The 16,682-nt window shown below is 45.0% G+C and overlaps 1 protein-coding gene across 3 annotated transcripts in view; it reads right to left on the bottom strand.

The window, feature by feature from the left end:
* LOC118400045 (trithorax group protein osa-like) overlaps positions 1-16,682 on the bottom strand; it is a 129,879-nt gene that overhangs the window by 50,168 nt on the left and 63,029 nt on the right. For all 3 annotated transcript variants that reach the window (XR_004828955.2, XR_008076862.1, XR_004828956.2), the window contains exon 2: positions 14,319-14,494. The gene's annotated coding sequence lies outside the window, so the exon portion shown is untranslated. The remainder of the gene's footprint in view (positions 1-14,318; positions 14,495-16,682) is intronic.

The raw sequence follows: 16,682 nt of genomic DNA on the forward strand, positions 1-16,682 counted from the left end.
TACACAATTATGTGTGAGAAGACACAAAAGTGAGCCGCTTGTACAAACCCAGTATTATACATTACAAGTGGAAGGTGAAACAAAATAAATCAATACAACGCAGAAATACCTCAGTCGCCACACAATATTTCTCGGTACACCTTGGCATTGTAACTACTTGCCACATGAACAGAAAAGGTCTTCCGTATTCACAAGGGGCTTGGTGTTCTTTGTTGTTGCATGCTTGACATCTGTGAAAGAGGCTACCCACACAGATGCCTACGTTTAATATGCCCCCTACATCTCACTGTCAGTCAAATGCTAGCTCTCTGCCTCGATATTAATAATGCATCTCAGTAAGACCGAGGCAGGGATGGAGGGTGTGTACTGTATGTTGTGTGTGTATGTGTGTGTGTGTGCTCTCATGCTATGAGCTCATTTGTACTCAGTACACCGCAAGCATGTGTGACCCTAGATCTGCTCTGAGCCTTTGACCCTGTTCAAGGCAACTCCTTTCCTCCTCTTCTGACATGCTACAGCGACTTCGCTAATGTCCCATTACATTTAGACATGCCACTGCTGTAGCCAGCCTTGTTCTGACATGAATACATGAAACAAGGACTAGATATGAATACTGACTTGACATTAAAAAAACAACCGCCTTACATGCTGACCACACCGCTCGCGTCTCCCATCTCCTCATGGGTTTTTAGAAGCATATACCCACGTGGGTGATTGAAAGCGGAACTGAGGTCCACACACAGTCCCGTTGGTGCTGATAATGCAGAAGACGACGACTGAAGGAGAGACTACTAGAAACTAACTAAGTTTCCCCTTATATCTGTGGATTAATTGTCGAGAACACACAATTTTGTGTAACTCAAAATGGGTAAAAATTGTACAAATATCCAGGACAAAAAGGACATTGTGCATTTCAGGTAAAATAACAACCTAATGTTTATATCCCTGGACAAATTAGCTAGCAACAGCACGCTAGCTAGCTAAATGTCCATGAATGTTTCATGTGTTTCGACCTGTCCCCAAATTAATATAGTTGGTTCAGAGTTAATTTGGATATTTCATGGTGTTCTGGTGTGGATAGACAAAATCAACAGACGCACGCACGTGTGTGCCCAGTGTAGTCAGCATGTTAATATTCATCCACATCGGTTCACTCATTTCATGATTAAAATGTTAAACACACATTGACATATGGATGAGCTATGGCAGTAGGCAAACTGTAAGGGAGGGATTCAATTACACAGGACAGATTGACCTCAACGCATTGTATGTAGCTATGCAACTCTGATAGCAATACCATGACCGCATTGTGACTGATCAGATTGTAACGGGGCATGTGGATACTCTTGCTAAATGTAGTTGGTCTTACCTACAGTCATATCATATTACTTTCTATGGTATTAATGTTTAAACAACATCTCTCCAAGATTCATACACTGCTCAGGAGGGCAATTTTACGATGCAGAAACAGAAAAAACCCCAGAAACTAAAGCCGATGGTAATGATTTCCTAGGTGTCAACCCTGTTACAGCTGTCACAGCCTGCATCCCACACTGCTCATCTATCCGTGTTCAATCTCCCATTAGCCCCTCCTCCTTCCAGGCCAAATCCAGCCCAGACACAGCTCTGTTAAAACAGCCTATTGTTTTCTCTTTGCAGTAGATTTGTCTTTCCGAGAACTAATTTCCACGTCTTGAAGGCAACCACACATACAAACTAGCTCCCACAAATACTGTAGAATGGGCACACTAGCGCACGCACGCGCACACACACACACACACACACACACACACACACACACACACACACACACACACACACACACACACACACACACACACACACACACACACACACACACACACACACACACACACACACACACACACACACACACACACACACACACCTCCTACCCAGGGATTTGTGAGATTATGGACCCCAGATGAGTTATTCTCCTTCTCCCCCAACATACAGTCCTCTATGACCATCTCCATAAGCCCATAAAGGGGCTGTGGGGTTTGGCTGGAAGCCTGGAACACAACCCGGGGAGGGGTGGGGGGTTGGTTGGGGTGAGTTCATAGCCTGACTGGATGCCAGGAGCAGGGGGTTGGAAGTATCAGGGGCTTAGGCTGTGCTCACAGTCTGGGTAAAAGGCTCCCCTACCGGGGAAGTATACGTCAGGATACCTCTCCTGTTCTCTATCTCTCTAAAATATTATCATGGCTGATGGCACAAAAACCCCTCACCTCTCCACTGCAATAGCCAACTAATGGTTTACCATCTGGTGTAAATGTGATGCCATGCATTACCCAGGAAGTTACTGCAAATTGGAAGTAAATGTTAAGTGACCCACTAACATTGTTAGAGGTTTTGAAACATTTTACAACAAACATTTGTGGTGACTATTTTCATGTACATGCATGTGAAAATAACCACATTCACCATCTATGTTCTATCACCCTCACCTTCACCCTACGACATCACTTAGGTCTGACTAAATATTGTGGCACTGTGTTCTGGAGTGTTACCCAGCAGCCGTAGAAGTAGCAAAGCCAGAGCATGCTGGGTACACAGATGGGGAAGACAGACGAGACTAGGGGGCGAGGCAGGGGGTGCTCCAGTGTTGGTGAGGTGGGGTGGAGGGCGATGTCGGGCAACAAGCCGCTGCAGCTGGGCCAAGAATAAGATGATGCAGTCATATGCAGATGACAACTGATGTCTGACAGCAGATGTTTCTAACCATCTCCTCATTAAACCCGTTACACTCATACCTGTATACAGGTTCAAAATGGCAGATTTGGACATTGATAAGCGCCTAAATTGGAACGCAGTGGCTGTACAGTAACATGCTATACATGACATCAGAGCTAAGGGTCTCCGCTACACAGCTTTGTATGGGTTTTGAGTGACAGCCGTTCTTGTTGCGCTCGGTGCTCATATTCAGAAGTTTCCCCCATCCCTCCCACCAATTAGGCAACTTTAGCAAATTGTTTGTTGTCTGAGAGGGAAATGCTGTCAATAACGAGGACTCAATGTATTTTGAAAGATGAGATAAACCAAAACACCCGTGAGTCTAAATGTGCACTTCACATTTCCATATTTTAAAACTTGTAATATACCGTGTCAACGTTTATGATCATTATGTTTGATGTACAGCTACAAGATGACATGGGGTTATACCCTGGGTTGTCCTGAACAGAATGAGCCTGTTTGTTGTATTGTGTAGACAATTGGCCACGGACCATGCATCTGAATGCACTCATTACTTAATTCAATGCGCACCAACATTTGTATCTGCTTCTCTGAATTGCCTTGTGAAAGCCTAACTCTGTAAGAACGTATTTTATCATTTATACTGAACAAAAATATAAACACATCATGCAACAATTTCAATGATTGGACTGAGGTGCAGGTAATATAAGGAAATCAGTCAATATAAATTAATTAGGCCCTAATCTATGGATTTCACATGACTGGGCAGGGGCGCAGCCATGGGTGGGCCTGGTAGGGCATAGGCCCACCCACTGGGGAGCCAGGCAAAATATTTTTTTGTCCCCACAAAAGGGCTTTGTTTACCTACCTCATCCCCATACTGTTTTTATTTATTTACTTTTCTGCTCTTTTGCACATCAATATCTAGTTAGACCTCACTCAATCCCTCGTGATTTTTTTCTCTGATTTTGCACCTAGCCCAGATTTTCCCATAAATATTCTTATCATGTTACCTAATGTATCCAGAGTATTTTCACATTTCAATAACAAATGTGGCAGAAAGTATAGATCATGTGAAATGCACATAAAATCAATTGTGTTTGGATTCAGTCGTGTCAGGTGAACTGCTGTGTCCTCACCTTTAGGGTGCATTCGTAAATTCACTCTGGAGTGCCAGAGAAGGCTCATAGTGCGCTCTGGGTGTTGTAAATTCAGTGTTTGGCTCTTGGAGCGTTTTGTGTGCACACTGGACCCTCTGGCCGAGTAGTAGGGTTGATTGAAGTATTCTGACCTTACAATGACAGTCAAGCACCCAAGCTAACTGGCTAAAGTTATCTAGCATGCTAGCTACTTCCAGGCATAAATGATAGAACACCTCACTGACCATTTTACTGTCTGTTTAAAATGTTATCCAGAGCGTTATCCAGACTAACTGTGCTGCTGGCAACAATTTAATTAAGCTTTTTTGCCGATGGTTACTGACACCGGCCATATTCAACGCGTGTTGAGTGTTCATAAAATTCATCAGTTATTCTGTGCTCTGGCACACTCAGACGTGAATGGTCTGAAATCGGAGTGGATAGCCAGGGTGAATTTACAAACGTGCCCTTAGTCTAATCACTTTCCCATATTCTGCAGTTGCCATGGCACCCTAGCAGCAGCCTAAGCAGAGAGCTCCTAGAAATATGTAGCTACATATTTAAATATTTTAAATAGTTGTTTTTTTATCAGCTGTTTTGTATTTGATAACATTGAGTTCTTCTGCATATGTCTGGTGGTTTTGACCCACAGATTTGCAGATGAACTGGCAGGTCAACACTTTTTGTCTAGCTTGCTAATTGTTTTTGATCGAATGTTTATTTGTTTTACCCCTTTTTCTCCCCAATTCCGTGGTATCCAATTGAAGTGTTACAGCCTTGTCTCATCGCTGCAACTCCCGCACGGACTCGGGAGAGGCGAAGGGCAAACCCTTTCCTAACCCGGACATCGCTGGGCCAAATGTGCGCCGGACCCATGGGTCTCCCGGTTGCTGCTGACTGCAGCAGAGCCTGGACTCAAACCAGGATCTCTAGTGGCACAGCGAAGCAGTGACTTAGACCACTGTGCCTCTCGGGAGGCCTGTACCAGCCTTTTTGTTTCACCTGGCTGCAGGTTCCTGATCTTTTGAAAACATCAATTGAAGAGTCTCCTGAAGCTTGAGATGAATGGAAGATGCAGTAAAGGAATGAGGTGCTGAGGCAGAGGGCTCGTAATGAGGACAACTGGCTACAACAGTGTGTGGTGAGATTTCTGGTGCCCAGAGCTGCTGAGGCATCACCCAAGTGGGTGCCATAGATATAGACCAATTCCCACGAGTGTAAGGGGTTAAAGGTCAATTCTGTAACTTTCATTTCTAGTCAAATGTGCGGCCCCTTCACTTCTTTGTAAACCAAGTGTGTGGGTCTTAGTGAAGGCTTTTTGTTTTGATTCCTGGCTAATGTCTTTAAATATGTGTGTCCTTGAGTTACCACCTGGGAAATGAAATGAAACCACCTTTCAGTCTACATACTCTTTGGACACGAATCAGATTGAAAACTAAAACACTTACTGTTTTCTTCAGTGGTAAGGAATTGCTCTTCAGAACCTTTAACGATGTAATCAATAGTCAGCGAATAAACAGAGATTATATCGACACGGTTACTCTTAGAACAGAAATGAGGTTAGTTTGCTCGGCTTTCCAAACGAGACCAATGGAACACCCAATCACACTGTCATTATGGTCCACGGCTGTGACATACTTACAAAGACCAATCTTGTTTTCATCCATCAATATTGACTTTGATTTCTATTTTGTGCTTCAGTTCTGGTAATAGATTCAAGCAGTTGGTTTGTTTACCTTGTCAAGCTTGTTCTAATGAAGGAAATAAAATGTGCACACAGAACATTTCTTTCCTTCAGAATTCTTTCCCCCCGCCAACCACACAACTACTCATTCAAGTACTTTGCAAGCAATGGTGTATGGAATTATTTACACATCATGATAGACCAGAACTGACATTACATCACTAATCTACATCATGTCCATAAAGACCATGTACTGTATGACCCATGGCCTACTTCATAGTTTTACATTGCATGTTAAAAGTCTGATTGACGTATGCACAATGTGTGAAGTACATGAATAAGCATAATTTACCACACAGTTAGATTCAGGGCTGCAGAACAGGCCCATTATAGAGTTGCACAATAATAGTGTTTAACATGACTACCTCATCTCTATACCCCACACATAATTGTAAAGGTCCCTCAGCCGAGCAGGGAATTTCAAACACAGATTCAACCACAAAGACCAGGGAGGTTTTCCAATGCCTTGCGAAGAAGGGCATCTATTGGTAGACAACCAGCCACAACAAAGATACAGGCATCCTTCCGAACGAAGTAGCCGGAGAGGAAGGAAACCATTCAGGGATGTCACCATGGTGACTTTAAAACAGTTACAGAATTTAATGGCCGTGACAGGAGAAAACTGAGGATGGATCAACAACATTGTAGTTTTCCCAAAATACTAACCTAATTTATAGAGTGAAAAGAAGGAAGGAAACCTGTACAGAATACAAATATTCCAAAAGGCACTAAAGTAATACTGACAAAAATGTGTTGTTTGTAGAAAATAATAATAATAATAATAATAATAAATGCCATTTAGCAGACGCTTTTATCCAAAGCGACTTACAGTCATGTGTGCATACATTCTACGTATGGGTGGTCCCGGGAATCGAACCCACTACCCTGGCGTTACAAGCGCCATGCTCTACCAACTGAGCTACAGAAGGACCACCAAAATCCAATACAACACATTACGGAGTACCACTCGCCATATTATTAAGCAAAGTGGTGGCTGCATCATTTTATGGGTATGCTTGTAATTGTTAAGGACTGGGGAGATTTTCAGGATCAAAAAGAAAACAGAATGAAGCTAAGCACAGGCAAAATCATAGAGGGAAACCTGGTTAAGCCTGCTTTCCACCAGACACTGGGAGTTGAATGTACCTTTCTGAAGGACAATAACTTAAAACAAAAGGCCAAATATACACTGGAGTTGCTTTCCAAGATGTCATTGAATGTTCCTGAGGGGCGGAGTTAGAGTTTTCACCTAAATCTACTTGAAAATCTATGGCAAGACCCGAAAATGGTTGTCTAGCGATGATCAACAACCAATTTGACAGAGCTTGAGAAATGTAAGGGCAGATGTTGCACAATCCAGGGGTGGAAAGCTCTTAGAGACTTACCCAGAAAGACTCCCAGCTCTTAGAGACTTACCCAGAAAGACTCCCAGCTCTTAGAGACTTACCCAGAAAGACTCACAGCTGTAATCGCTGCCAAAGTTGCTTCTAAAAAATATTGACTCGTGTGAATACTTATGTAAATAAGATATTCTGTATTTCATTTTCAATAAATGTATAAACATTTCTAAAAACGTGTTTTCAAATTTGTCATTATGGGGCAGTGTGTGTAGATGGGTGAGAATAAAAATCCATGTAATCCCATTTGAATTCAGGCTGTAACAACAAAATGTGGAATACATCAAGGGGTATGAATCATTTCTAAAGGCACTGTATCTGATAGAATGACCTAACTGTTTGTAAACTGAGGAAACCCTGCTGTTGCCCAATCATCCAATGGCCATGAAGCAAAACACCAATAGCACAGTTAAAAACGTTCATTATATCAACTAATAAAGTGAGTTGAAACCCATACTTCTGTAAAAGACATGCTGGAAAAGCATTTCCCAGGGTGGAGGGTTAGTGGCTTGGATAGGCCAGGGATACACATGTGGCTCTCATATCTGTCTGGAGGAGAGAGATGCATTATGGGGGTTGGAACAATTTTTTTTTTTTTAAGGAACCCAGTCTGGCTTTCAACTTACTCCTGAAAGGTGAAATAGTAAAATGCACAAGGTGCAATTTTGAAAATGGGCAGTGCATCAGCAGTTTCTCTTGTCGTGTCAGTCAATGCAGACCTTAGAGAGCTATTTATAACTTGTCATGAATGCCCAGAACAAATCAAATAAAAGTAACAAGTAATTAAAGAGCAGGAGTAAAATAATAGCGAGACTATATAGAGGGGGGTCCCGGTACAGAGTCAATGTGCGGGTGCACCGGTTAGTTGAGGTAACATGTACATGTAGTTAGGTGTTCAGGGGTCTTATGGCTTGGGGGTAGAAGCTGTTTAGAAGCCTCTTGGACCTACATGTGTCGCTCTGGTACCACTTGCCGTGAGTTAGCAGAGAGAACAGTCTATTACTAGGGTGGCTAGAGTCTTTGACAAGTTTTAAGGCCTCCCTCTATAGCAGGCGGTATCAGAGGTACTGGATGGCAGGAAGCTTGGCCCCAGTGATGTACTGGACCGTTTGCACTACCCTCTGTAGTGCCTTGTAGATGGAAGCTGAGCAGTTGCCATACCAGGTAGTGATGCAACCAGTCAGGATGCTCTCGATAGCGCAGCTGTACAACCTTTCGAGGATCTGAGGACCCATGCCAAATCTTTTCAGTCTCCTGAGGGGGAATAAGTTTTATTGTGCCCTCTTCACTACTGTCATGGTGTTTGGACCATGACAGTTTGTTGGTGATGAGGAAACCACAAGCTCTCAACCTGCTCCATTGCAGCCCCGTCGATGAGAATGGGGGCATGCTCGTTCCTCTTTTTCCTGTAGTCCACAACCATCTCGTTTGTCTTGATCACGTTGAGGGAGAGGTTGTTGTCCTGGCATGACATGGCCAGGTCTCTGAACTCCTCCCCATAGGCTGTCTCGACACTGTCTGTGATCAGGCCTACCACTGTTGTCATCGGCGAACTTAATGATGGTGTTGGAGTCGTGCCTGTCCATGCAGTCATGAGTGAACAGGGAGTACAGAAGGGGGCTGACCATGCACCCCTGAGGGGCCCTTTTGTTGAGGATCAGCGTGGTGAATGTGTTCTTACCTACCCTTACCACCTGGGGCGGCTCGTCAGGAAATCCAGGATCCAGTTGTAGAGGGAGGTGTTTAGTCCCAGGGTCCTTAGCTTATTGATGAGCTTTGAGGGCGCTATGGTGTTGAACGCTGAGCCGTAGTGAATGAATAGCATTCTCACATAGGTGCTCCTTTCATCCTGGTGGAAAAGGCAGTGTGGAGTGCAATAGAGATAGCATCATCTGTGGATCTGTTGGGGCGGTATGCAATTTGAAGTGGGTCTAGAGTTTCTGGGATAATGGTGTTGATGTGAGACATGACCAGCCTTTCAAAGCACTTCATGGCTACAGACGTAAGCGCTACGGGTCGGTAGTTATTTAGGCAGGTTACCTTCGTGTTCTTGGGCACAGGGACTATGGTGGTCAGCTTAAAACATTACATTAAAGACTCGGACAGGGAGAGGTTGAAAATGTCAGTGAAGACACTTGCCAGTTGGTCAGCACATGCCCGCAGTACACGTCCTGGTAATCAGTCTGGCACTGCGACCTTCTGAATGTTGACCTCTTCAAAAGCTCTGACTCACATCGCCTGCAGAGAGCGTGATCACACAGTCTTAGAGATTCTGGGTTCGAGTCCAGGCTCTGTCGCAGCTGGCCACGACCGGGAGACGCTCGGGGCGGCGCACAATTGGCCCAGCATCGTCCGTGTTCGGGAAGGTTTGTTCAGCTTGGATGTCCTTGTCCCATCGCGCACTAGCGACTCCAGTGGTGGGCCGGGAGCAGTGCACGCTGACACAGTCGCCAGGTGTACAGCGTTTCCTCCGACACATTGGTGCGGCTGGCTTCCGGGTTAAGTAGGAAATGTGTCAAGAAGCAGTGCAGCTTGGTTGGGTTTCGAAGGACGCACGGCTCTCAACCCTAGCCTCTCCAGAGTCCGTATGGGAGTTGCTGCGATGAGACAAGACTAACTGACAATTGGGGAGAAAAAGGGGTAAAAGAAAATCATTTAATAAAAAGACCCCCTTGCATACTCAACGTCATCGAGATACATCAAGTTCTTGTCGGCCTATTTGGCAGGGAAACCAGCTATATAGACTGTTTGAGTCTTATTAAAGAATGTGAAACAATTTTCATTAAATCATGCATTGCTTTTCTTTATATGTCCTAACATGAATGTGTTCATATGGGCAGAATATTATTTATAGGTTATAGCATACCGAATTGATATCAGTTATGAAAATAAATAATTTAATGGGGGACAAAATTGATCTGGTAAAAGGCTGACATTTCAATTAAAAAGACTGGATGGATGGCTTCAATAGTCCAGCAATCAAATTGCAAGTCATTCATATGCTAATAATCCAAATATTCTGCTTAAAAGGATATTTCACTGCTACCTTCCACATTCATTATTCTCAGAGGAGCAGAACAATCAATGGAACCCAAATGTGTCCTTTCTGTGTGTAGAAAAAATATGCTGGCACATGAAGGCTACACCTACAAACGGGAACGACGGGACACAAATAAGTCCTCCTGGAAGTGCACCGAATATGATGCTTCGAATGCAGAGGTCGCATAACCCTCACTGATGGGGTTATCTCCAAGTTATCTGGAGAACGCAGCCATAACCCGGACAATGCTCGGATTCGGATCCTAAAAGGTGATGAATGGCCTGAAGGAGAGAAGCCTGCAGACCCAGGATGAAACAGACCAATTTTTCAGCCACTTTCCTTTTTTTTAATGGTAAGGTATGCATTTTCTTTCTACTAAATGTATTGGTACGTCATTGTATTTAAACTTCAAAGTACTTAGGAGTAAGTGGTCTGCACACAGGCAGCTTGAGATAATTTGATTGACAGTTCTGGTTGCCTAGTGATGGACTTCAGCCCCACTTGAGAAGCAGCATTCCTTTACAGTTAAATGCCCATTCAGTGGCTGTTCGAAACTCTCCAGAGAAAGTTTCATGGGGGAATTTAAAAAGGCATAGTGTACCGTTTCAGACAAACAAACATGCTGTAGCTGATGTGCTTTCAAGGCACCACACTTTATATACCCAGATGAACATATTTTATTTTAGGCCATGACCATATTTGTAGCCATACATGATTTAATGAAAAGCAGTCAAAGTACCCATTAAATAAGACTCATGAACACAATCGTGCAATAGTTAACATACAGAACACTGTTTCACATTGTTTAATAACAGACTCAAACACAATCATTCAATAGCATTCGGCTGGCTTCACAGCTTGCCTGGGAAATCCTATGTGTTGTAGCCTCACGCGGATTAAAGAGTAGCGGAGAAGGGGCTTGCTTCTGCTGCACGGTTCGTGGTCAAATATTACGCGTTGTGGTGGTGCTTTGCTCACACACCCCCAGTGGCTCTCATGAAACACAAAATGACTGTCAGAGCCTAGCGCTGAGAGCCGCTCCCCCTCTCTTTCTCTTGCTCTATAACACACACTGACGCACATAATCCCTTTATTACAAATTCCCTACTCAGCAGCAATCTGGAAACATCAAACTAGATTTTAAGAGTCTCTCACTAACCCACTTCCAACCTCCTAAACCCCCTCTCTCCCCCTTCCTTCCCTCTCCCCTCCCTCCTTGGCCAGGCCTGAGGCTCCTTACCCACTCTCCCAGGCCCTGTAAGACAACCATCAAAGCAGTGGTTTGGAGGGCTGGCAGGTCCGTTGGTCCCACGGGTCTCGCTCTCTCACACACACGCACGGAAGCACACACAATAAAGGCAGTTAAAGACAGGGCAGGGCATGGCGGGCTGAGGCTTTGGAAGGCTACAGTACAGTAAGGGGCTGGAGGTGGTGTGTATGTATAATATAGCTGTTTCAGTATACATATCCATGAATAATGGTTCCTGTCAGTGAGAGAGTGTGTGTGGATGTTCCTCCAAAAGCTCAGCCAGTAAACCAATCACCAGCCTGAATAAACCTTATGGAGGTACTACAAGTCCCTATCACCTGAGGTGGAAAAGGATCAAAACTTCCTTCCAATCCCGCACACCCACACATACTATCCTAGGAACAGATACTCCCTCTGGCTTTCCCGTGAAGTTGTGACATTGGCCTGGATAACTCTGGCTGGATTGAGTCATTCCTTGTGACAGTCAGCCCCTGTTGTGACTAACCATCTCTCTCATCGACTTGTAGTGTTGGGGTTAATGTGGAGAGAGGCAGCTAGAAGGTAGAGTGAGGGATGTGATGAGTCATCACAGTGACGCATGACGATGACAGAGGGTTACGCCATTAAGTAGGTTAACTCAGCTCGTCTCTACATTTTGACGAAGTTATAGGGTTTAAGTCCATGATGGGATTTGATATACATGCACGCACACACAAAGACGAGCTCATTTGGTCAGCCAAAGATGATATCTGCTGACATAATCTCAGTACAAGTGATTGATCCAGCCAGGGTGACTGATATTGTCCCTCTGATACAAGTAGAACAGTAGCCAGCCCAGGTCCACTCATACACTGTGACTCTATCCAGGGTGGCCATGTCCATTCTAACACAGTGCTGACAGCAGGCTTTACTGCTAACCTCTGCTGATGGATGGGCTACAGATAACAGAGTGGGGGGATACAGAGAGGGGGGAGAGAGATACAGAGAGAGAGAGGGGAGTAAGGGGGAAGAGAGATACAGAGAGAGAGAGAGAGAGGGGTAGGGGGAAGAGAGATACAGAGAGAGAGAGGGGTAGGGGGAAGAGAGAGAGATACAGAGAGAGAGAGAGAGAGAGGGGTAGGGGGAAGAGAGATACAGAGAGAGGGGGGTGTAGGGGGAAGAGAGATACAGAGAGGGGGGTGTAGGGGGAAGAGAGATACAGAGAGGGGGGTGTAGGGAGAAGAGAGATACAGAGAGAGAGGTGGGGTAGAGGGGAGATACAGAGAGAGAGAGAGAGAGAGAGAGGGGGGGTAGGGGGAAGAGAGATACAGAGAGAGAGAAGGGGGTAGGGGGAAGAGAGATACAGAGAGAGAGAGAGAGGGGGGGTAGGGGGAAGAGAGATACAAAGAGAGAGGGGGGGGTTAGGGGGAAGAGAGATACAGAGAGAGAGAAGGGGGTAGGGGGAAGAGAGATACAGAGAGAGAGAGGTGGGGTAGGGGGAAGAGAGATACAAAGAGAGAGGGGGGGTAGGGGGAAGAGAGATACAGAGAGAGGTGGGGGGGGGGTAGGGGGAAGAGAGATACAGAGAGAGGGGGGTAGGGGGAAGAAAGATACAGAGAGAGGTGGGGTAGGGGGAAGAAAGATACAGAGAGAGAGGGGGTAGGGGGAAGAAAGATACAGAGAGAGAGGGGGGTAGGGGGAAGAGAGATACAGAGAGAGAGGGGGTAGGGGGAAGAGAGATACAGAGAGAGAGAGGGGGTAGGGGGAAGAGAGATACAGAGAGAGAGAGGGGGTAGGGGGAAGAGAGATACAGAGAGAGAGAGGGGGTAGGGGGAAGAGAGATACAGAGAGAGATCTTCTCAACCACTAGTCCTATATCCCCTGCACACTGCAGCAAATACAGAAGTATGTATGTGGACACCCCTTCAAGTAAGTGGATTCGGCTATTTCAGCCACATCCGTTGCTGACAGGTGTATACAATCGAGCACACAGCTATGCAATCTCCATAGCCAAACACTGGCAGTAGAATGGCCCATACTGAAGATGTCAGTGACTTTCAACATGGCACCGTCATAGGATGCCACCTTTCCAATAAGTCAGTTCGTCAAATTTCTGCCCTGCTAGAGCTGCTCCGGTAAACTGTAAGTGCTGTTATTGTGAAGTGGAAACGTCTAGGATCAACAACGACTCAGTCGCGAAGTAGTAGGCCACACAAGCTCACAGAGCTCACGTAGCACGCAAAAATCATCTACCCTCGGTTGCAACACTCACTACCAAGTTCCAAACTGCCTCTGGAAGCAACGTCAGCACAAGGACTGTTCATCGGGAGTTTCATGAAATGGGTTTCCATAGCCGATCACCAATGAGCAAAGCTCGCCGACATCGGACACTGGAGCAGTGGAAACGCATTCCGGAGTAATGAATCACGCTTCACCATCTGGCAGTCCGATGGATGAATCTGGGTTTAGCGGATGCCAGGATAGCGCGTCCTGCCCGGGGCTGTTTTTGCATGGTTCGGGCTAAGCCCCTAAGTTCCAGTGAACGGAAATCTTAACACTACAGCCTACAATGACATTCTGTGCTTCCAACTTTGTGGCAAACGTTTGGGGAAGGGCCTTTCCTGTTTTATCATGACAACGCCTACAGAAATGGTTTGTCGAATTCGGTGGGAAGAATTTGACTGGCCTGCACAGAGCCCTGACCTCAACCCCATCGAACAGCTTTGGGATGAATTGGAACGCAGACTGCGAGCCAGGCCTAATCGTCCAACATCAGTGCCCGATCTCACTAATGCTTGTGGCTGAATTGAAGCAAGTCCCCGCAGCAATGTTCCAACATCTAGTGGAAAGCTTCCCAGAAAAGGGAAGGCTGTTATAGCAGTAAAGGGGGGCCCAACTTATATTAATGCCCATGATTTTGTGATGTATTTCTTCCAGTGGAACAGATATGACTCAGGCTAACAACATCTTTCTCTCATTACTGGGCGATTCAGTTTCAGCAGTATGACAGAGGAGGAAACGGGGAAAGTAGTTGGAAAAGAGAAGTGTCTCTTACCTTCACAGATCCTGTCTAGTCGTTGGCGTTTCACTTTGTGTTTGTCAGGCAGAGCCATGCTAGCACTCCTCTCCTCCTGTTCTCCTCTGTTTCCTTCTCCTGCTGTCAGCCAATCCTCAGGAAGCTAGCACTCTACCCAGAATTGCCCACGAGTCATGCCGCCACACCACACACACCTGCAAAACACCCAGAGGAAAAAGTGATAAGGTTACACACACACACACACACACACACACACACACACACACACACACACACACACACACATTAACCTAACGTAGCAGGCATAAGAGAAACTCCTGAGCAGAGTTCCCACATGCGGTTTTCAGCAGAAAAGGAAGCTAGGTTGAAAATAGCTATATCCCTAAAACCAAGAACATCCGGTTGTTGGCAACTCCGCAAAGGCTACAAACACACCAATCATCATCATCAGATCCATCCAAAATACATTCAAACATGCAGACACTAAATATGGAAAAAGAAATTAAAACAGACGGAAAAGTTGCTATTCATTTATTTGCATTTTCACCTTCAAAATTAAGGAACCACAGCCCATATTAAATTGTTGTGATAAAAGAGAATGTTCTCTTTATTGTAAAAATATTGGATTTATTTCCCATTAGAAATATTCCAAATGATAGTACCCTGCAATGACATATGGTGACCAGTAGAGGGAGAGCTATCTCGGAGAGCTGTGCAAAAAAATCTCACCTTCCCAGCCAGATGCCAAAAGCAAACAAAAAAAAAACATGTATACACACCAATTATCTCTCATTGGTCAGATATTTCCCAATTCAAAGATACTGCAGAATCCCCTTTAAACCCTGAGGCTGAACACAGACACCCCACCGTACACACAAAGATACAGACATGCAAACATGTGCTCTCACCCTCTCACACACTTAGAAGCACTTCCCGTAAGGGCATCCAGTCACACTGTGTGAAATGTGGGTCAGCTATAGTCAGTAGACATGGGTACTGTCTTCGCGAAATATAGAGGAAGGGGGAGGAGGAGAGAACGTGGCCAAGTGAGAAAGATGTGCTAAACCACACTTTGAAAAGCTAAATGAAACAAGGAAGAAGAAATGAGGAGTGAAGAGCAACTAACAGCATCAGTCAGCCAGGTATGTGACGTGTAAAGTTCATCCATCTCTCTACAGTGATTAGGTTTGACATTTAAACCCTGCGTGCACACACACACACACACACACACACACACACACACACACACACACACACACACACACGTCTCACTCCCACCGCTTCACGACCTTTCTCTTCCCTTTACCCTAATTAGGGTCTCATTAAATCACTCCATATTGTCATCTCTCAATCACCCAGCTCATCTCCTTCACATCTAAAGTGTTGTCTAGGATAATAACTATCAACCATGTGTCCTAACTGACCAGTGGTTTTGTGTTGAGGTATTGTGTGTGTTATATCTGGGGTCTCCCAGAGAAGCCATAGTGAAAAATCGGCGTCTAGTGCTGACAGGTCAAGCTTTCATGGCTTCCCTTACAAAAACAGTTTAGCTTAAAAAGTTGACAATGGAACAAATTCTGCTCTGTTTTCCATCTCCCTGTCATCTAGTAAATCTTTCTGCAGTTGGTCAAAACAAGAAAAGAGGGAAGGAGTGAGAGAGAAACCAGAGAGAGAGAGAGAAAGAAAGAGAAAAACAGAGACAGGGAGAGAAAAACCGAGCGAGAAAGAGAAGGAAGCCAAAAAGTGTAGTGCCATAGAGACTATAGTGTATCAGGTGGTGGTCATGAGCCTTCCCGGGGGTCACAGCAGTGCATAGGAGGTAATGCTATACACACTATATTATATGGCGAATGGATGAAAAATCATGACATACCCCTTTCACTGACATAATGTTACACCCACTCTACTGAAAAAGCTGAAATGTCAACTCCGTTGAGAAGGGTTAAGAGTCAACATCAACAACATTTGAGTGGAGAACTAACAAGGAGAGTCCAAGAGGCAACCGTCACTCAAGAGGCCCTTACAGGATACACTGGTGAGTTGTAACTAAGTGAACTTAGGTAATGTAACTAAACAATTACAGAGGCTTGTTCTGACAGAAATACACAGAGGTGCAGGCTGGGAAAATAGTGAAGACCCCCCCCCCCTCTGAAACCACTCCACAAATACACAAGTGTCCAAACACACACACAACAAGTCATACAGAAGTGTCCAAGCACACACACACACACACACACACACAACAAGTCATACAGAAGTGTCCAAGCACACACACACACAAGTCATACAGAAGTGTCCAAGCACACACACAACAAGTCATACAGAAGTGTCCAAGCACACACACAACAAGTCATACAGAAGTGTCCAAGCACACACACAACA

Source organism: Oncorhynchus keta, chromosome 2 (genome assembly GCF_023373465.1).
Source record: "Oncorhynchus keta strain PuntledgeMale-10-30-2019 chromosome 2, Oket_V2, whole genome shotgun sequence".
In the NCBI taxonomy this organism is placed as follows: Eukaryota; Metazoa; Chordata; class Actinopteri; order Salmoniformes; family Salmonidae; genus Oncorhynchus; species Oncorhynchus keta.